This window comes from Anopheles gambiae, chromosome 3 (assembly GCF_943734735.2).
Source record: "Anopheles gambiae chromosome 3, idAnoGambNW_F1_1, whole genome shotgun sequence".
NCBI classification, from domain to species: Eukaryota; Metazoa; Arthropoda; class Insecta; order Diptera; family Culicidae; genus Anopheles; species Anopheles gambiae.
Genome location: NC_064602.1, coordinates 56,885,742 through 56,908,636, shown reverse-complemented (window position 1 = coordinate 56,908,636; position 22,895 = coordinate 56,885,742). Strand labels below are relative to the sequence as shown.

The 22,895-nt window shown below is 43.3% G+C and overlaps 1 protein-coding gene across 5 annotated transcripts in view; it reads left to right on the top strand.

Moving 5' to 3' along the window:
* The window catches only part of LOC133393520 (uncharacterized), a 233,526-nt gene that overhangs the window by 158,644 nt on the left and 51,987 nt on the right, over positions 1-22,895 (top strand). The gene's annotated exons all lie outside the window — the stretch shown is intronic.

Here is a 22,895-nt window from a genome sequence, read left to right as displayed (position 1 = left end):
TCTACACGAGGTCGATATCGACATCCGTAGCAACAACAGTAAAAAAAAAAACATTGAAATAAAGCAGCGCAAATCACACATTTAAGATAAATGGTGAAAGATAAGCGCAGCTTCATTTCAATGTGCACAACACTTGAACACTTAGCGAAACTTCGATCGCCCGGGACTTTGGCTAACACGCGCGCGGCCATTCGCGGAGAACGCTTGAGCTGAATTGACGATTTCGTGTGATGGCAAGAAAGGGAGCGCACAGAGGAACACTCGCTAGACTAGTGCGAGCGAGACACCGATACCCGCATGCCGCTGCGAGAAAACCAAACTGAGCGCGCAGGCTGAAAGTGAACGCACACATTCACACATGTGTAATTGTGTGAGTGCAAAAACTGTGTAGAAACCAAAACACGCTCGCGCCTCCGCGTAATTCTGCGTATTTCCAACCGTCTCCCCATGCTTCTACATACCCCTCGCCTGAAAGTCGCACACTCATTCTCATTGCTAGTAGGGTCGTCCGTGCTTTTTCCCTTCATAGCGCTATCTCTTTCTCGCGTGTGGACAATGCTCGCAAGCTGTTGTGGCGCCTAAAAATGCCGTTAACAAACATTGCTGCGATGAAGTTGCATTTTCACAAATCAAACCAAAAAAGCGCAATGAGTTCAAACGCTGTCAAGTAAAAATTACTAAGGAATCGCTAGCGCACGCTGGAGGGTTTGGTGTGCAACACGCAGAACCTTAATTCGCATTAACACGTTCATCCCGGTGCTGATTTTCATCAACTTTCCGTTCCGCCGGCATCTAGAACGCAAGCTGATAGTGAAACCGGCATACTGGAAAGTCCACTGGCAGTCCCGGGGGCCTGCCATCGAACTGAACATGTAAAGCATTAAGCATAACATTGTTACACTAAGCTTTTGCCTTCGCATGTTGTAGATTACACAGATATGCTGAGCCGTCTGCGCATGGGTGCGAGTGTGCGTGTGTGTGCACACTTTCGCCAAATGTGTTTTCTTTCGGAATGTTATGATCCATCGGTCAAAGAAAGGAAGGAGTTCATGACAGTGGCAGAGTAGGGAAATCGGGGACCCTAGGCGGTAAGACGAGTTGAGGCCCCAGTTGTATGTCATCCGATGACCGGGAGGAGGGGGTACTGGCACACAGCTGTTGGGAGATTAAACAGTATACTTAAATTGTCAGCGGAAGAAGGGAGGGGGGGGGTTCGGCCATGGGAACCCTACGATCATCGGTCACAGGCCCTACAATTATTGCCGGCATGAGGGGAGTGGGGGGCCCAAATGGTTCTCCAGCAACGGGGCCTTGGGGCGGCTAAAACTAGCGGCGAAAAAATTGCCTACCTGCCATGCAATTGACAGCGATTTGCGAGGGCGCGCGAGGGCTCGCATGCCATACACGTTCACCGCCCCAGAGCCCTCGCATTAAAGAGCTTGCGAGCCTTGGTAGTTTTTTCACCCCTTGTTATAGTCCCGCCATGCAATTGACAGCGATTTGCGAGGGCGCGCGAGGGCTCGCACGCCATACAAGTTCACAGCACCAGAGCCCTCGCATGAAAGAGCTTGCGAGCCTAGCCAGTTTTTTCGCCCCTACCCGCCATGCAATTGACAGCGATTTGCGAGGGCGCGCGAGGGCTCGCACGCCATACAAGTTCACCGCCCCAGAGCCCTCGCATTAAAGAGCTTGCGAGCCTTGGTAGTTTTTTCACACCTAGTTTTAGCAGTTATAATTATAGCACCTCTAGAGTAGGTATAACAGTGCAATTTGTAGCATACTAAACACCTGGATTTTTACAAAATTATTTGAAAAAATCCACAAAAATGGAAATAGTGATCTTTTCGCCAAATAACACCACAAAAAAATAATTTATGAATAAAATATTAATATTATTTAAAATATCATAAGATCTCGAGCAGATGATACTACTCGCGACCCTCGCAATGTTTGACGGGGCACTTGCAACCCTCGCAATGTTTGACGGGATACTAAACACCTGATTTTTGACATTTTATTTTGCAAATATCCACAAAATTAGAATTAGTGATCTTTTCGATGAAAACCACCGAAAAACATAAATTATGAGCAAAAATCAAAGATTATTTCATCTACTATAAGATCTCGAGCAGATGATACTACTCGCGACCCTCGCAATGTTTGACGGGTAGTTTTAGCAGTTATAATTATAGCACCTCTAGAGCAGGTATAACAGTGCGATTTGTAGCATACTAAACACCTGGATTTTTACAAAATTATTTGAAAATATCCACAAAAATTGAAATAGTGATGTTTTCGCCAAATAACACCACAAAAAATAATTTATGAATAAAAAATTAAAATTATTTAAAATATCATAAGATCTCGAGCAGATGATACTACTCGCAACCCTCGCAATGTTTGACGGGGATTTGCGAGGGCGCGCGAGGGCTCTAACGCCATACAAGTTCACCGCCCCAGAGCCCTCACACTAAAGAGCTTGCGAGCCTTGGTAGTTTTTTCACTCCTAGTTTTAGCAGTTATAATTATAGCACCCCGAGAGCAGGTATAACAGTGCGATTTGTAGCATACTAAACACCTGAATTTTGACATTTTATTTTGCAAATATCCACAAAATTAGAACTAGTGATCTTTTCGATGCATACCACCGAAAAAAATATAAATTATGAGCAAAAATCAAAGATTATTTAAAATAACATAAGATTTCGAGCAGATGATATCATTCGCAACCCTCGCAATGTTTGACGGGAGTGCGATTTGTAGAATTCTAAACACCTGGATTTTTACAATTTTTTTTTTGAAAAAATCCACAAAAATTTAAATAGTGATTTTTTCGCCAAATAACACCACAAAAAAATGATTTATGAATAAAAGATTAATAATATTTAAAATATCAGAAGATCTCGAACAGATGATACGACTTGCAAACCTCGCAATGTTTGACGGGATAGCATTTTTTTATAACCAATTTTGAACATCACTTTTTGACAGAACGAGTAAAAATTTTTGCTCCTACGAGCTTTCTGGAGGCTTGACAAATACTCAAAACGCTATTAAAATCTTCATTCAGAAGCAGAAGCGATAAAAATAGCCTTCTAAATTCATACACCTTGGGATAAGCCCACCTGTATATTATACTCACTTAGATAGCTGCTCGAAAACTGCTATACAATGCAAACAGCTGACAGGCTGAAATTTCAGCCTACGAACTTGAAACGGAAAGGGACCCGTTCTTGGTTTTACAACTATCCGAAAAAATCAGAATTCAACCATAGCTACAAACAAAGTATTTACTTCATTCGTAAAGTTAAACTCTGTCTTTGTTTTAGTGCGTGTAGCTACTGATATTGAACTGGTTAACGAATCAGAGGAGTAGAGCTCATTATACAAAATGTCCTTCTGGATGCATTTTCTTTCTTGCAAAATCTTTTTTGTAGCATACTTCCCTCTATCCTTGTGACTTTTGGGAGTTTCTTCTCCCAAAATGAGCTGGTGCATTCGTAACGTTTACCTAATATGCGTATAATTTTAGAATTATTTTCCTTACATCCGTCTACAATCTGGAGTAGGAACAAAAGGTATTTGGTTCTGATTTGCTTCATTACATTTAATAATACAGTTAGGTTAGAATAGAAATTTACATATTAGATAAGTACATGAGCTGAAACTAAGATACACAGCTTCGTATTGGAAATTAAAGGTGATCAACATCATTTAGAATATAGTTTTGTAGAATACACTAAATACGCTACACTAGGCTCCTATGCAGCCGCCTAGTTACGCATGCGTCTGTTTTTAAAAAAAGTTGATGTGAAAAAACTTCAATAAAATTCGCGTTCGCAAACTTTCGCAGAATATTTCTTCACAGATTGATAGTATATATATAACACTATTATGTGACATATATGAGACAACGGCACTCTACGCCACTTTCATAATGGCATCAAGACAAAAATTAAAATGATGAAATTTTTCAGGAAGTTTCTTCAGTTATTATCGTATATTTTTGCATAAAATTAACTTAAATCAAAATCTTTGATGTATTTACGAAGGTGATTAATTATCCTTTTTAAAATGTCCAAACTTATCAAAATCGGTTCATATTTGAAAAAGTTACCAAGGTTCAAAGTTTTCCAAAATAATGAAAAATTTTCTGCGTTTTTTTAACAAGTCTCGACTTTGAGAGGTCTTTTCTAGAGAATCAGAAAAGATAAAGAGCTCATATTTGGTATTTTTCTTAGTTTAACCCTTAATATTCAAACCTATCATTTGGAATTGCGCTATTACAAAGTTGATTTTTTAATTTCATCCTGGCAAATGCCCATTGTGCGATGGGACAAAAGTAGAAAGCCTGGAGCAAAATAATCATTTGTCTCCCTCTATCTTCTATACCGCGCTCGCTTGCCTTCATGCGTGAGTGCTTGAGTATACAGTATCGGACAGAATGATAGGACCCTAGTGTTTTCAACGCAGCATGCACCCGTTGGGACAGGTTTATGTGTGGTTTGTGTTTGTGTGTGTGTGCATGTGTGTGTATGTGTGTGTGTAAATGTGTGTGTGTGTGTGTGTGTGTGTGTGTGTGTGTGTGTGGGTGTGTGTATGTATGTTTGAATGTGTATTGGTGTGTGTGTTTGTTTCACAAGTATGTCGTTTCGGATAGATTTGTTAGTAGTTTTTTTGTGTTTTGGGTTAGGTTTTTGTTGTAATTAGCAGGCCCACCGCCCTCGCGAGCAGTGATCCCTATTCAAAAATGCAATAAGCTCAGTTTTTGATCTTATTGCCGTCGCCCACGATGACATTTATCATGCGTTGACGCATCGACATCACCAGATTCTGGATCGTTTTAGGTGGAATTTTGCTCCACACCTCTTGCATGTGATCGAAGAGGTGATCCAGATCTTCCGGTATGTTTTTACCCAGCCTCTTCTTGAATATTGCCCAGAGGTTCTCAATGGGATTGATATCCGGGCTAAGGGCAGGCCACTTCATTGTTTTGACATTGTTGTCAGCAAGCCAAGTTTGGACAGTCCCGGAAGTATGCTTAGAATCGTTGTCTTGCATAAACATCCAAGACCGAGGAAGGTTCTTCCTAGCATGCGATAGCAAATGAGTATCAAGAATGTCTCGATACCCAAAACGATTTAAATTACCGTGGATTCGAACCAACGGACCCATCCCATAGTAGGAGAAGCATCCCCACACCATGAGACTACCACCGCCATGCTTGAAAGTTTTGAAGCAGTACTTCGGATCAAGAGCACAATTAACAGGGCGCCTAACCAACCTGCGTCCGTCCGACCCCTGTCGATTAAATTTCGACTCGTCTGACCACAAAACCCTGCGCCAATCCTCCTCATCGAAGAACATGTGCTCAATTGCAAATAACACCCGTGCGTTTTTATGCGCAGGTGTTAAATTGGGCACTTTGCGTGGCACTCGCGCGAGTAGCCCGGCACTGACCAATCTTCGCTGAACTGTTCTCGGCGTCACCGCCAATTTCAGTCTGCCTCGGATCTCTGGTGCCGAGCTAAACGGATGTTTCTTCGATATGTTTACGATCTTACGGTCTTCCTCCGCCGTGGTCTTCCGAGGACGTCCGGGTGACTTGCGCGTTTCGGTTGTCCGAAGCGCGTTTGCCACAAAGGTGCGCGATCGTTCCATCACGAACTCGATCGTTCTGCGCTTAATGCCAGCAGCCGCCATTCGCTTAATGATATGGCGCTGATAATCGGTACAATGTTTACCTCGACCCATTGTTACTAAAATTGCTTGCTTAGACCGTCAAGAACACACTGGTTAAAAACTTGGACACGACTGATGCCGTGCACTGCCTGCGTTCTGCTTTTATACGCGATGAATCACATCGTTGTCGAGCAGCAAAAAAGCGTATTGATAAAAACTATCAATGAGTAAGCAAGTGAGCATCTACCCATTCAAAACCAGAACAGGCCAACGAAAAACGCCCATTGAAAAGAACACCTGCGCTCTTGCTCAATGCACACACAAAGATTCCCATGCGCACACAACGTTTAACGCAGAGATGCACGCATGCCTTTCAATGGCGTGCACTGGTGAAACACCTGTGAGGGAATGCCGAGTTCATTGCTATTGTGCGCGTTTTCATTTCGCACCGGTGTCGTATTCACATTCATGAAACAGCACACCTGCGTTCTCGTCCGAGGAACAAGCGCTGCTGTCGATGCAAACTTTAGCTTTTATCCAAGTGTAAACACACGCTGTTTCACATGATAACACACATAAACAGAATGCTTGCAACGCAATATGAAACCATGTCAAGCTACGTTTCTTCAGACAAAAACCCGCACACACACACACACACACACACACACACACACACACACACACACACACACACACACACACACACACACACACACACACACACACACACACACACACACACACACACACACACACACACACACACACACACACACACACACACACACACACACACACACACACACACACACACACACACACACACACACACACACACACACACACACACACACACACACACACACACACACACACACACAAACACAAGTAACGTGGCAAAACAAGTGCACGGTGCGTTGAAAACACCAGGGTTCTATCTTAATGTCCGATACTGTACCCTCTCAACAATCTCAGAGAGAATCTGTATGGAAATCGTTCGCCTTGTTCTCGCCTTGATCTGGCCTTTATGGTATGGCAGTCACTCAGAGAACAAGGCGAAATGAGCAACGATCCGTGACGTCACGCGCATTGCTTTACAGCGGCTCTGCGGTACGTTTCGGTCTGCTTCAATCCCCAAATCCCTGCATTATAAACCTATAAACCTATAAACCTGCACAAATCACACCCTAAAATGGAACAATGATCGTAACTACACATACACATACCTTACCTCAGCGTCGGCATCGTGCGTGAAGGCTAGAAATTTCATCCGGTTTTATTCCATGCTCCAAGCATTTTTTTTCGCTTCCACCACAACTAAATCATACTTCCGTGGTTGGTTTTATGTTTATTCTACAAAACAAAACGTTTTTAATGATAAATATCATATAATTTGCATAAAATACTTACAAAATCACGGCACACGCGAACACTTGTTGTTTACATTTTAGCTTCACTCTCATTTGACATGTCAAAAATTTGCAAGCCCCAAAGCGGGGATCAAAAAGAGGGGTGGGAGGGGAGAGAAGGTGATGAGATCGAAGCGGCGATCGAAATGACCGTTGCAAAAACCGCATGCTCAGAACGCTAAGTCCCAGAAGAGGGAGATCGAGCTACGAATGTGACAGAGAGGGCATGAGAAAATGAGAGAATTTGAGTGCCATTGTCGGGGGGGTACTCTTAGAGGAATGAGTTACACCCTCCCGCGAGCCCTCCCCCTCGCAACCCGTAACGCACGGTGCGCTTTGCAGTTCTCAATGTGTTTGTGTTCTTTCCAGTCATGCTACGAAGACATCTAAAGATAGTTGTTTCGTTCGTTTCTCGTTTTCTTTCATGAATAAACACGATCGCAAATGCGCACTAATTCTAAAAGCAAACACAAACACGGTCATTTTTGGTTACATTAAACATTTTATTGAAACTTAATGTAAACTTTCGTAACACATTTATAACCTGACAAAAACACACATCATGTCGTCGTAATACTAAGTACGACCTCCATCCAGCAAACACATATCTGTGAATAAATGGATCCTTACCTGTCGATGCCCGCACCGCATGTGCGTCTGTGCAAACTGTTTGTTAACTTAACACTTCATCAAAACACACCGGCGCACGAGACTTTGAACCTACGCACAAACACTGCGCGCGGGACTTAGAACAAAACGCGCACAACCATCTCCCACAAAGCGTCGCGCTGTACTGGTGGTTTTGTACGCGTAGGGGACATACGGAGCGATGGTTCGATGCTGTAGTGTAAGCGAGACAACACGATGTGACGAACAGCTCCAACCCAAGGACGCAAAAACCGACGGCGGCCTGTGTAATCTGAGTTCCCTACAAAGCTCTCCACAAAGCTCTCGTTTGCAGGTTTGTCGAGAGCTTCGCCACAGGCGCCCGAACCATCCGTCACGCACACATCTAAACGTTTTGGTTTCTTCAGCTGCTCACGCATACCAATGTGTTTGCTCCACCCCCTTTTTCGGATTGCTTATAAAAATGATGAGGCTGTTCACATTTGCTTTATGCACACATTCGCATGCTGTTTATTGAATAATATCCCTCTCCCTTCCCATATGTGTTTTGGCATACTCCCGCTGTGTAGACGGTAGAACGCTTTCCCCCTTCCAAATTTACCGTTCTTCCTCCTCTCGTTCTTCCTTCCTCCTACTGCGCTCGGGGAACCATCCGTGCTGCGCGTGTTCAGCTGGCTTCAGTTTCGTGATGACGTCATGAACAGGAGCTGCGCGTGTTGAACCGGCTTCTGTTAAGTAATGACGTCCTCACCGGAGGCTCAATGAAGCAATAATGAATGTAAGTAGTATGTATTACTATGGAGAGTTTAGCGCAGAGGATTAGATCAAAACTTACCTTAATATTTTAAAACTGGAAAACGTTTTCTTTCCGTCGCTCACTTTGAAGATTGTTGACGAGGCTAGCAGGTAGTCGTTGATAAATAGCGCACACACCTGTAACTTTTTAGACGCCAAGGGTTAGTTGAATGTACCTGCACAAGCACACAGCCAGAAACTTACCTCAACAATTTGCTAGGATAAATCATTCTGAGGAAGAACATAACTGAGGAAGAACACGGCACAAAACGTAAATGAGCAAAGTACGTCGCACAAGAAATCACACCTCACTTCAGTACATCCTTCCATAGGGAAAGTTCTGGACAGACTGAGGATGCCTTACACCCGGATGAGCGCGATAGCAGAAAAATCATGGTGGATCGATAGAGATGGGTACACTCGGTCCAGCGATATTCGCTGGTAAATTCATGTATGTGTGAGGAACGAAAGACTTCAAACCCCGCTTCCCCCGTATTTCATCCATAATTTTTCGTCACACGCACACACCTCTACACGGGCGGCGGTTTGCCGTCCAAAATCTAGAGAGAGAAGACAGGGCCTCTCGCTTTGGCTCACAGAAAAACCTCTCAACAACTTCGGCTCTGCTACTTGGGTTGTTTGCATGGTCTACACGGGGCCGCTGTACTAGTGGTGGGAGCTCGGAATCGGACCTACCCGATTCCGATTCCGTGTTATGAATCAATTCCGGAGCCAATTCCGGAGCTGATTCCGGAGCCGATGCCGAAGATGACTCCGTAGCCGATTCCAGAGTTGACTTCGCAGCCGATTCCCGAGTCGGCTCCGGAATCGATTCCGCGATCAGAATCGGGTCCGGAATCGGAATTGACCTGGGAATCATAATTTGCCGCGATAACGGAATTGTAATTGACTGCAGAATTAGAATTTGCTCCGGAATGTGAATTAGTTCTTGAATAGAAAAATGAAGTTTTAAAAGCGAAATCAGTTCGGGAATCTCCATGAGAATGGATTTTTTTCAAGATTTTTTTATTTTTTGCGGTTATTAATACGTAGTATGATTGGACCCAAACGCCTATTTTTATGGTCCGAAACTGCTGATGCCGAAACTGACTCCGTTTGGGAGCCGATTCTAATTTAGGAGCCAATTCCGATTCGAGAGCAAATTTCGATACCGGAACAGATTTCGATTTCGAAACCGATTTCGATTCCAGAGTCGAATCGGGAGCTAATTCCGGAATTCATTATGAAACCGATTCTGGAACCAATTCCGGAGTCGATTCCGATTGCGGAGCCGAATTCGGAAACGATTCCGATAACTGATTCCGCACCTACTATCCGGAATCGATTCCAGAACACTGCGAAGCTAGCCGGAATCAATTTCGACAAAAACTTCATTTTTCCCATCACTACTCTGCACATCTTACCGCCTAGGCCCTCCGGTACCCTAAATCCGCCACTGCACTCTAAGGAGCGCATCGTTTAGGTCGTTTAACCAGCGTGCACTCATTCAGGGTTTACGGCATGACCCGCTCAAAATCGTTCACAGCGAGGTGAAGTGTGGCATAACGGGAACATTCGAAGACATCTGTGAACATCAGCAGAAGCCTTCTAAAGTCGTTCCGCGCGTAGTCAAGGCGTGGTTTTAACGCAGGAACAGCTGAATCCTCTCGTGGTAACGGGATGGCCAACTCAAGCGCAGGGTGATAGGCGTCAATTGCGAACAGCGGGGTGAGGCAAAGTTCTAGCGGAAGGCAAACAGAAGCAACAGCATTATTCACATATACCAGGTCTAATACGCGTCCGCTGGTGTTAAGATGACCATTGAGCTGGAAAGTCCGCTATGGTGCATCACGTCTGTAAACAGAGCGAAGAGAGCCGACTGCGTACGCGGCTCATAATGCAGAAATGGCAAATCCGGATCATGCAGAGCGGCTGACCAGGAGACAAGAGGTTGGTTGAAGTCCCCAAACAGCAAAGCTGAAGCTAGGCTAGCATCGTGCCACGTTTCGAAAATGGATTTCAACACCGACAGGCGAAACTCATCGACCTTTGTGCGCAGTCCCCGCACGTTTTGATAGTAAACAGAAGCAGTGGAACGGGCAGTGCGAAGCGCATTAGCAGCAGGAACAAAACAGATAGTTGTTTGTACAGACTGAACAGAGGTTCGTCTTTCCATGAAAAAAGCGGTTAAGTGTGGTCTGTTGTGAGTTGGTGTTGGAAATGCGGCGAATTAAAAGCGGGCCGTCAATGAGTGTTGAATTAGGACCATGAGTGGTGTCGTTCAGCATGTGTTGCAAGTTAGTGTTTGAGCCTGTGATGTTGATGCGTGTGCCGGTGCGTGATAGACAATGGATGTGGGTGTGCGAGCCGTCGATCGGCGATCGATGACAACAGGTGTTCGTGTGATAGGTGGTGGTGATTGGTGATGATGAGTGGTCACGCTCTCGCTCTCAATTAACGAATAACAAATAACAAATACCTATTTCTACGGAACCCGTCAAATTGACGGATGGGTTGATTAGATTTAGTTTATTTAGTTAAGTTGTAACATAATTCAATAAAAGTTAATGTAGGAATGAAAGTCCAAACCTGACGAAACCCTCTTAGCCGAGTTCGAGAGGAAGATGATCAGAAGGATAATTGGCCCCGTATGTGTGGAAGGGCAATGGAGGAGCTACTATAATGACGAGCTATACGAGATGTACGGCGACCTCACTTTCGTGCAACGTATCAAGCTCGCCAGGCTCCGGTGAGCTGGCCATGTTGTACGCATGGAAACTGACGACCCAGTCCGTAAAGTCTTTTTAGGCCGTCCACAAGAACAGAGGAGGCGTGGTAGGCCCAAACTGAGGTGGCAATATAGCGTGGAGGCGTACGCCATTACAGGGTTTCGAATCATATAAGGGAATAGTTCAATCACTTAGGGGAACATTGCAAATCGGTAGGGGAATATTGCAAGCAAGCTGTGGATGTTTGCAATCACTTAGGGGAGTTTTGCAATCGATTAGGGGAATGTTGCAAGCGTACTGTGGAGCTGTCATCAGACTGTGCGTGCCGCTGTAAATACCTTAAAATATTTTCGTCAATCTCACTAACTTATCATGTTTAATTATGGCTCCGCAGCAGGATTTATTTAGTTTATCATGTGTACAGCAGAATCCCACACAGCTTGCTTGCAACATTCCCCTACCTATTTGCAACATTCCCCTAAGTGGTTGAACTATTCCCTTATATGATTCGAAACCCTGTAAGGCCGGGATAACGGACTGGCAGACGAAGGCGCGAGACGCGGCGGTTTCGGACACTCCTGAGGCAGGCCAAGACCGCAAAGCGGTTGTAGCGCCGGATAAGTAAGTAAGTAGGAATGAAAGAAAACGATAAACCACTTATTATCACACATAACATATTGATCTTCTTCTTTGGCACAACAACCGTTGTCGGTCAAGGCCTTGCCTTGTACCCACTCTAGTGAAGTGAGCTTTGGTAACATATTGATAAATGATCTAAATAAAGTGATCTCAAACGGAATTGCTGATCAACTTATTCCTCGTGTTTTTAGAAACTCCCGCAGACATCGGTCAGAATGTGGCATCGAAAACATATCGGTTCATGTATTCACTGAAGCAATAACGTCTATTACAATAAATTAGAATTGTGCAGACAATTTTTTATGGAAACCAAAACATGTTAAACGAATCATGATTTTATTAAAATAGGGTTTTTCATAATTTTAACCAATCTAAATACATATTTTTATCCGTAGAGATAGGTATATAAGAGACGTCCGTAAATCTAGTGTTAAAAACGTGATTCGTTGTTGACTTTAGGCCGAAAATACACGGACCGGAATTTCGCGGCCGTGGAATTCCGCTTGCTGAAAAATGTATGGATATGACAGGACGGGAAAATTGCCGTTGACACTTTGTATATGGGTTTGACAGCATGCGGAATTCCGCAGCCGCGAAATTCCAGTTCGTGTATTTTCGGCCTTACACGTCATTTAACTAAAACTTTACGAATGTGCTTCATATCGGGTGTACAACTTAATAACCGGAATTTGACGCTAGATGTCCGTAGCAACAAATATGGTGAAAGCTCGAACTTTATATACATTGTTGGAATAGTTTATAGAGGATTCGGCTCCAACGGAGTTCGCCTCTTTAAAGAACTTTATATATATATATGTCATTTTGAAGATGCATTTGACAGCTATCAAAATCAGTCAACAAAACAATTTTATCTTGTGTGCATCATTATTATTTTTCACGATGTATAACTTGGAAAATTGGAGAAAAAGACAGCATTTGCGGGAGCTTTCGTTGGGTCATTTTTTTGCAAAGAAAACTGCTACGGAAAGTTTTCGTTTGCTTGTAGAAGTTTATGGCGACAATGCTTTAGCGAAAACACAGTGTGTTTATATGGGTTTGATTACGTTTGCTAGTTTTATTTTAGTCCTACGTTGTGTTACAAATTACAAGTTTTAGTGAGGTTAAAGAAAAATGGCTGAACAAAATCCTTGGTGTTTTAAGTGTTGCGCACAAGTACGTCTTTCTCTTTCGAGTTCACGAAGCGTTTTTTTTCTCCTTACAAAAAAAGTGGTAGTAATGAGCGTCACAGCGGAATCGATCATTCCGTGCGGATCGGAACTGTATCCCTCACTGAGCTGTCAAAATATGACCCAAGCAGCAAATTCTTCTGAACAAAAAAATGTATGATAAATTCAAATCCAAACATGGCGCCCCTCTAAATTTAGGATTAATTTACCCCTCAATTGGCCAAATAAGAATCTTTGAAGTTGGTCGGGTTTAACTGCCTTTCTGACTACGCACTTTAACTACTCGTAACTCTGGCCCTACAAAAGTTTTCTCGATCCTTCTCATTGGCCATTCACAAACTGGCACATTATCCTCCTTCAAAAGAACTACCTGTCCCTCTTCAACTCTTTCAACAGGCGATACACGTTGCCCATAATTGTGCAATTCATTTAAATATTCTCGCTGCCATCGATTCCAATGCAGCAGGACCAATCGCTGGAGCTGTTCATAACGACGTAGACGATTTTCAGGTTGATTGGAGACATCATTCTCGGGTAACGCCGTCAGGGGTGCCCCAATCAAGAAATGCCCTGGCGTAAGGACATTCATTTCCGATGGGTCTTCGGATAGCGGAGTCAAAGGACGGCTGTTCAGCTGCTCCTCGATCTGCGTTAATACTGTTGTCATCTCAAGAAAAGAAAGTCTCTGGTTGCCCAGTACCTTCCGCAGGATCTGCTTAGCAGACTTTACGGCCGCCTCCCACAAACCACCGTAGTTCGGAGCATGTGGCGGGATGAAGTGCCACTCGATGTCATCTTCGAGAGCTGCATTCCTAAGGAACATTTCCTACGCTTTTTAGACTTAAATATGTCTTATCAAAGTTTTATCATGATTGGCCTAAGAAATAAATGTCATAATACACAATTTTTACTTGCTAAGCAGTGTTTGAAATACGAGCATTTTTAAAGCATTTTAAAACATCTACAAAACCACCTATTAAAACCAAAATTGTTGTTTTTTTTTTGGTGATTTTAATCGCACTGTAGTTGTGCTGTAAAGAGCTTTTAAAAACCGTTAATTTAAGATCGATTTAAAACTCGCAATAAGTCCATCCTGTCTAATATTACGCTCGTTAAAACTATAATCTCTTAATACCGACGCTAGTTGTCATATTCTTGTACCAACAAAAGTAGCTATCATGTCTGACAAATTGAGCAGAATAAAATCGAGTGGAAGTTTTAGGCGAAATGTTGCTAAAAACTATCTGAAAATTGTGCAAACACATCCTAGAAGAAAAGTGGAAACATTACGAGCAGTAAATCAGCCTTTTCAAAATGCATTTGAACCAACAACAAACATCAAACCAACGCCTCAGGAATCCACACAATCTCTACAATTGGTACAACAACAAATGTTTTTCCCAGCTGTAAATGATTAAATTCATCGCCCAAGTGTAACTCCCGTTCAAAACTCTATTAATGATGATGAACAACTGTACAACGATCTTCAAAGCTGGTCCGTGGGTTTCAACATAAGAAAAAATGCCCTGAAGTCGCTTATGGGCTTACTTGACAAAAGGATACCGGGAGTTTTTTTTCCGAAAGATCCATGGGCTTTTCTAAAAACTGAAAGAAATGTAGAAATAGACACGATAGGTGATGGTACATATTGGCATAATGGAGTTGGAGCGTGCCTTGAGCAGGCGTTCCCAGCAATTCATCAGCTGGACAGTATATCGCTAAATATAAACATTGATGGAATCCCTCTTTATAAGAGCTCGAAAGCTCGAATTCTGGCCTATTTTATTCAATATTCAAGTAGCTCCAACCCTACAACCAATGGTCATAGGCATTTATTGTGGAAAAGTCAAACCAAGTGATGCCAATCTATTTTTGAACCGTTTCGTAGTTGAAATGGAAGATGTTTTAAAAAAGGGTGTGGAGATCAACGGCAGGTTGGATGCTTCCGCGATCTCGTTAAAATCCTGCTTCACAAAATTTAAACAGTCTTAAACGCGCTGGTGTCGTTGTCTTTGCGGACGCAGCAAAACTTGCTCATCTACTTCCGTGTCCGATTTTTCCTCCATTTTTTTGAGTTCATCGTAGGCTTCAGCGCGTGTAGCAAACTCCCTTTTTTAATGCTGTTGAGTTTTTCCCATTTATCCGAAGGCACAGAATCCTCTTCGAGTTGTAGCTTTGCCACTAGGTGTTTTTTTGGCCAATGAAGGATCCCTTTCACTTCCCAACGGCTCGGAACGACGCTCAAGCATGCTTCACCTCCTTCAATCGTTTGCATGATTTTATAAGGCATTCAAAAACTATAATCGATAAAATCAAAGACTTTCCTTAAAGACTGAATTAAAGACTGTCCTTACCTTTCAACTATTCAACTTACAGGACAATTTTGTTTAATTGCAACACTGAATTTCAATTCTTTCGGGAGCACTACAACGACAGACGCTTTTTAATGCTGCTGGCGGATGTGTTGCTCCGTCGCAGCGCCCAACGCCGGTGCTTTACACCGAGTCGGGTATATTTTTCCTTCGTCGACCGGAGAGTGCCTCCGACTATTAAGAAACGAGCGATTCTGAGGTTTGTGTTCGAATGCGCTTACTTTATTTAGGTTTTCATCTCTTATATGCTATTTAGTTGCTGACCGCATATAGGTCAGCTAACTGTAACTATGACTATTTTTATAACAAGTTGTATTTATACTTAATGCGACATGTACCTATGGTTTATGAATTGCGTAAGTCACTTCCTCGTTTGAACCGTGAGAACGGTTGACTACCTGTTTATGTTTGTTGCGTTTCTGAAGCGCACGCTATTGCTTGAGGCGTGTTTTGCTTGAACTTTGTTTTAACTTGAGGTGTTTTAACTTGAAGTGTTTTACTTCGCTACATCCGCATAAATGCTTTTACTTCATAATGAGGTCGTACGCAACACTTTTGTTTATAAGTTTGACACTTGACACGATCAAGCTTCCTAAGACACAATAGCTTGCGCCAGTCCTGCCATACAGGTTAACATGTTTCACATGTCATCGCGTACAATGCTGTACAGTCATTTATGCTTAACAGAGCACATGAATAGGTAAACTAAGAGTTTTAAGTCTAAACATTGTTTGTTGCCATACATGTTATATCAAAATGTGTGTGAAAGAGTCGTAAATCAAGATATACATAAGTGTCTTAATGCAATGGAAACCATTTTTATTAATGAAATTGACTTTTATTGTAACATTAATGTGTATGCCATATTGAATTTCTGAGTTTGCAAGTGTTTGAATTCATGCTTATAATTTAAATCTTTAATAATACATGACCTTTTTCTACTTGATATTACTTTATACTATGCTACAATATGGGATTAAACTCAAAGGTTTTTTTTTATTATTTGAAAATAGCAGAACACTCGGCAGTTCTTTTTAATTAATTTTTTTTATTGTTATTTCTTTATTTATTAAGTGTATTATTATGTCAGCGCTTCGTCAAAATTCGAGGTACAATGTAATATTTCGTCAGTAAAACTTTCTTGGCATTTAAATTTGCCCTTCGGTAATGTTATATTGCTTACCATAAAAATATGACTATTTCATTTGCTGACTATCACGATTCACAGGCAGATAATGTTATGGTTGTATTTTTATTGCCACTGAAATCTTTCAGGAATAACAATTTCACAGTGGTATGGATTATGATTTTTATCCCATGATTGTTAGAACTATGATAAAACTTAAAATGTTACTTGGGTTCTGGATACGCTGTTGATTCTCTGGTTCGTTCAGGAGTTCATACAACTCCTTCAGCTCACTGCTGGCGCCACGAACGTTGAGTCCATTATCCGAGTAGACCTTGGATGGAAGACCGGGAAACAAACCGAATAAACGCTACCACTAACGCTGCCGTCGATTAGTCCTCCACCAACTCCAGATGTATTGCTTTCATCGAAAAGCAAACGAAGACTGCCATGTAGCTCTTTTGCGCCGCCGCCCGCCGATACACCGGTCACAAATAGAATGGTCCACAGTAATCCATGCCAACCACTGAAAACGGTCGAGAAGGAGTAGCGCGCGGTTCCGGTAGTTGTCCTGAAGGTTGTGCCACTGTTGTGGGTGCCGCTTTGAAACAAATAACACAGCTTCTGCAAACGCCGTTCACCACGGTCCTCCCGTTGATTGGCCAAAATTCCCGTCTCATAGCTGCCAACGTTGCTCTCGGACCACCATGCATAGCTCGAAGGTGGTACACACGTGCCAATAACTTCGTCAGATGTGCGCTGCCAGGCAGAATCAGAGGATGCTTCTCCGTATAAGGAATTGCTAGTTGTGACAAACGTCCACCAACCCGCAACAATCCTTCTTTATCCAGAAATACTCCCAATTTCTTCAATTTAGAGCTTGGTGGAATGACACGCCCACTCGCTAGCTCCTTTATCTGCGCTACGAAGTGTTCTTGTTGAAGCATCTTCACTAAAGCCATCTTAGCTGCAACGATTTCAAACATAGTTAGACACTTACTTGGATACACTTCGCCGGACTTTCTGCATCCTTTTACAAATCTGAGGCAGTAGGCTGTCACTTTGAGGCATCTCCAAAACTGCGAAAACCTCTCAGCCCATTCCTCAGTCCTTTCGCTGCTAACTGCTACCAAGACCTTTCGTTTCCTTTCAAGGTCGCCTTTATCAGGGGGATCCAACGGCATCGACTTTCTCTACTTGTAGCGCTCTGCTGACACACTTTCTCCAGTTCGTAGCTAATACTGCTCCGCACAGCTCTAGTCTGGCAAAACTAATTTTCTTCAAAGAGGCTGGCCTGGATTTCGCTGTTACTAGCTCCACTTTGACGTTACCATCGCCGTCCATTGATTGAAGGTAAACACAGGTACCATAAGCCGCCTCTGAAGCATCGGAAAACAATGAAATTGGATACTCACCGGATTGCTGATAACCAAATGCCGCGCAAATTTCATTTCCTTCAAACGGGGTAGCTGATCTTGGAACTTATTCCACAGGAGTTCCATTTGCGTCGGTATTAGTTCGTCCCAATCGTCGGTAGCTATCCACAAAGCCTGCATCTGGATCTTTGCCCATGCTGTAACTGGCGCTAGAAGGCCAAGAGGGTCGAACAATCTAGCCACCATGGAGTACACGCGTCGCCGGGTCCATGGCTCATTAGATACAGGAATGCTGGCCTCAACAAACAATTCGTCATCTTGGGGTTGCCAGGCTATTCCCAAGGTTTGTACAAGCTCTTCAGAGCTCAGCTTCACTACATTTGCACGTGGCCAATCATCAGATGCCACTTGTGCCAGAACAGAACATCCTCCTTTCGCCATGAGTTTTATCAATTCATCGACCAGCTGCCGCGCTTCTTCTTCATTGTCTGCTCCTCCCAAGAAATCGCCCACATAAAAATCTTGTAGCAATGCTTGCAGAGCTTTAGGGTAGGCGTCCCCTTCGTCAATCGCCAGCTGCTTTAAAACCCTGGTTGCTAAGAATGACAATGGAGTCAGACCAAAAGTAACACGCTGTAGCTCATACACTTATATCGGCAATGCTGGATCCTCGCACCATAATATACACTGGTAACGCGTATGCTTCGGATCTACCTTTACCTTCGTGGTGGTGCTAGCTCTTTTGATAACCGGGTGATGAGGAAGATAGAAACCCTGCTGACGGTCATCACCGGTTTCGGCGAAAGCTACTTTCTTCAAAAAACCTTGATTTATGTAGTCGGCAATCACTGCTGCATAATCTCATCCCAACGACGGATCCCTTTTCAAACGCCGCTCCAACTGCAGAAACCTTTTGATCGCACACTGCTTCGACTCGCCTAATGGCACACGCTCGCCAATCTTAAAAGGCAGATTAACTACATACCTGCCTTCGTCGTCACGATGATGAAATTGTGCAAAACTCTCTTCACAATCCTTCTCCTGGTACGAAAATTGAGGTTTGTCTGGTAGCTCCTCAATGGTCCAAAAACGCTCCAAACATTCCGTCACATTTTCCGACGACGGCTCAGCGGTGACAAGGTGACATGCGGCTTGCTGGTTCTTCGGAAAACTTGTTCTGCCAGACACCAAACACAGTCTTCACGAAACCCGGGTGATCACTACTTGCTGGAACAATTTTACATTCGTGCTGAAGAATGTCCACAAAATACTCCGCACCCAATAACAGATCGATCGGTCCCTTCTTATAAAAATTAGGATCTGCTAACACCATGTTACCCGGCAACCTTTTCACATCATAACGCATATCACCACAAGGCTAATTTTCCGTAATATGTTCGAGCACTACAAAATCAACTTGTTCCATGAACGTCCTGCCTTCCGATGATACTAACGCCTTTGCCATTTGGGTATTTTGCACACCAATCTTTCTTATACCAGTAACTGTTACCGAACCGCGCACTTTGGGCAAACACAAACGTCGACAAAGATCTGCTGTCATGATGTTGATCTGCGAACCATTGTCCAAAAGGGCTCTAACGAAAAACCATTTCCACCTTTTCCTTGAAAGCGAACAATCGCGGTTGATAACATCACTTGCGTAGACCATGTTATCACCATGCGTAGACGATTTCAGCGCAGGTAGCGCGGCTAACATACTGCTTGCCCCTGCGGACACTTCTTGATCTTCTTCTTCATCTGACACTTATTTATTTATTTATTTATTTATTTAATTCAATTTTCCGCCAAAGGCTTAACAATATGTTGCTTAAAAACTAAGGAGAGGAAGGAATTTACGGGTTAACGAATTATGGAGTGGGAAGGGTGATAGTGTTGCGAGGGAGGGAGCGGAAACGGGAGGGTGGGATATGGTAGTCGAAGAGATTGTAGTGGTCATTGAAGGTGGCTAACGCTCGTAGGAGTGGGTCATTTTGGCCGTGACGGGTTCGGCGAAATTCAATGTAGAGGGGAGCTCTGGGGCGTAAGGGTCGAGACGGAACATAAAGGGGTATACGCGACAAGAGAGATGGGGAATCAAGGTCAGAGAAGAGAAGATTGACAACAAAAAGGGACTGGATGATAGAATGTCTGGCTTGGATAGGTTCCAAACTAAGCAGGCGACAACGGACATGATATGGAGGAATAGAAGACTGATTGGGAAGGAAGCGACGAATGGCAATACGGGTAAATTTGCGTTGGACTTTCTCTAGCCTTGCCATGGCAGTGATACCGGGTGGAGACCAAACGACTGCAGCGTATTCAAGAGTGGGACGGACCCAACAGCAGTACAAGGACTTAAGGCACATTGGATCTCTTATCTCGCATGCTAAACGAAGGATTAATCCAAGAGCTTTGTTGGCTTTTTTTAGGACGAATTCGACATGTACATTAAACAGTAATTTTTCGTCCAACCATACACCGAGATCTTTCATTGATGAGACGCGAACAAGTTGAGAGCCACAAATGTAGTAATTCCAGAGAACTTTGTGGGATGAACGACCAAACAATATGACAGAGCATTTTTGAGGACATAAACGGAGACCATTGAGGCAACACCAATCAGAAAATTTGTCCAGCACATGCTGGAGGACATTACAGTCATGAGGTGAGTCAACAGGTAAAAGATTTTTACATCATCGGCGTAGAGAAGACAGCTATTTTGAGTGAGCACAGATACACAATCGTTGACAAACAGTATGAAAAGCAAAGGACTGAGCTTACCTTGAGGTACGCCAGAGAGACCTGCGAATGTTTCGGAAAAACTATTGCAGACACGTACTTTGTAGGAACGGCCAGAAAGGTAAGATCTGAGCCAATCTAAAAGGTAACCTCCGAAGCCAAGTTTCTCAAGCTTAGCTAACAGGAGATTGATTGGTATGCTATCAAAAGCTGCTTTCATATCGGGATATAGGGCGTCAATTTGGCTTGCGGATGAAAGAGCCGGAGAAATAACATATAAATAGACACAAAAGGTTTGTAACGGGGGATCTTTTGGGCATAAAGCCATGCTGGAGAGGAGATATATAGCTGGAGACAATAGGAGACAGGTACGAATGAACAATCGAATCCATAATTTTGGACATTGAGCATAGTATAGCAATACCGCGGTAGTGCCCACTTGATGCACTTGTTCGGTTGCAGGCATGCCTTCTTTGTAAAGCAAAGAATGATGACGTTTTTTACACGTGTCGCATCGACCTTTAGAAAAACACTTGCTCGCAAAATGGCCAGGCGACAAACAAATTTAAACAAAGCCTTTTCTGCATAGCTACCTTCAACCTGTCATCGATTGTTAACTCACCAAACGACCTGTACACCACAATGCTATGCTGTTTGCTACACTGCGCACATTTCGTTTCTCCTTTGAGAGCAAGATTAACAAAGCGACGATCAGATTTTTTCGTAACACCCAAACTGTGTTGATCAACCGCCATTGCATGCAGAACACGCGTTTCTGCTCGAAGATAATCGAACAAACTTTGCACCGAACACTCGCTATCACTCTCTAACTGCCGTTCCCAATTCCACTGAGTTTCATCATCCAATTTTGACAAAAGAAGCTGAGTCAAAAGCATACCCCAACCACTGGTTTTTTCGCCAAGCTGGTCCAAAAGCTTCGCATTTCGCTCGAAACTATCCACAACGCTGCCCGCCATGCAATTGACAGCGATTTGCGAGGGCGCGCGAGGGCTCGCACGCCATACAAGTTCACAGCACCAGAGCCCTCCCATGAAAGAGCTTGCGAGCCTAGGCAGTTTTTTCGCCCCTAGTTTTAGCAATTATAATTATAGCACCTCTAGAGTAGGTATAACAGTGCAATTTGTAGCATACTAAACACCTGGATTTTTACAAAATTATTTGAAAAAATCCACAAAAATTGAAATAGTGATCTTTTCGCCAAATAACACCACAAAAAATAATTTATGAATAAAAAATTAATATTATTTAAAATATCATAAGATCTCGAGCAGATGATACTACTCGCAACCCTCGCAATGTTTGACGGGTGTGGGTGTCTTTTGTTTTGCGCGTTTTCATTTTCGGCATATTTAACAGTTCATTTACATACCGCATTTTCAAAAGATATTCGTTGGCGTATCTTTTTTCCAGCGCCTTCCAAGCGGCTTCATACGCCGAACCACACGTAGGAAAAACGTCCACTACTCGGAACGCCTCCTCCTTCAACGCACGCTTCAGATACATTATCTTTTCTGTATCCATCAAACTATTGTTTTCATGGACTGCCGTTTTGTACAAACTGTAAAAAGGCAACCATTCATCATAATTTCCCGAAAATTCGGACAGCGCAAGAGGCGGTAGCCGAGCCTTTTGTTCATCCAAAACACGTACTGCCACTGATTGGCACTGCCTGATTATCTTTTCTGTTTCCGTCAAACTATTGGTTTCATGGACTGCCGTTTTGTACAAACTTTAAAAAGGCAACCATTCATCATAATTTCTCGAAAATTCGGGCAGCACAAGAGGCGGAAGCCGAACCTTTTGTTCGTCCAAAACACGTACTGCCACTGCAATGTCACTTTCTGGACGCTTCAACTTTTCCTCGAATTGCCCGATCAACAACATGCACTGTTCCCCGCTGCGCAAAGCGATCGAACACTTCTCACCCTCTCGCTCAATGTAGCTAAAGAGCAAGAACCAATAATGATAAAGCAAGGTGAAGGGATGGGGTGTAGAGGAAAGAGGGGAGAAAGAGAACGTGGGTGTGAACTATTTTTCGGCCATTATCATTTTAGCGCCAACACGGTCGCGTGCCAGAGCCTTTCTGTCAGAAAGAGATAAACACATACAACGCGCTCTCTCGAACGACCGTAAACGCTTCAATTGATGAAGAGCTTCGATCGGTTCTTCGGACGTTTCTGCTCGCTTTCTCGA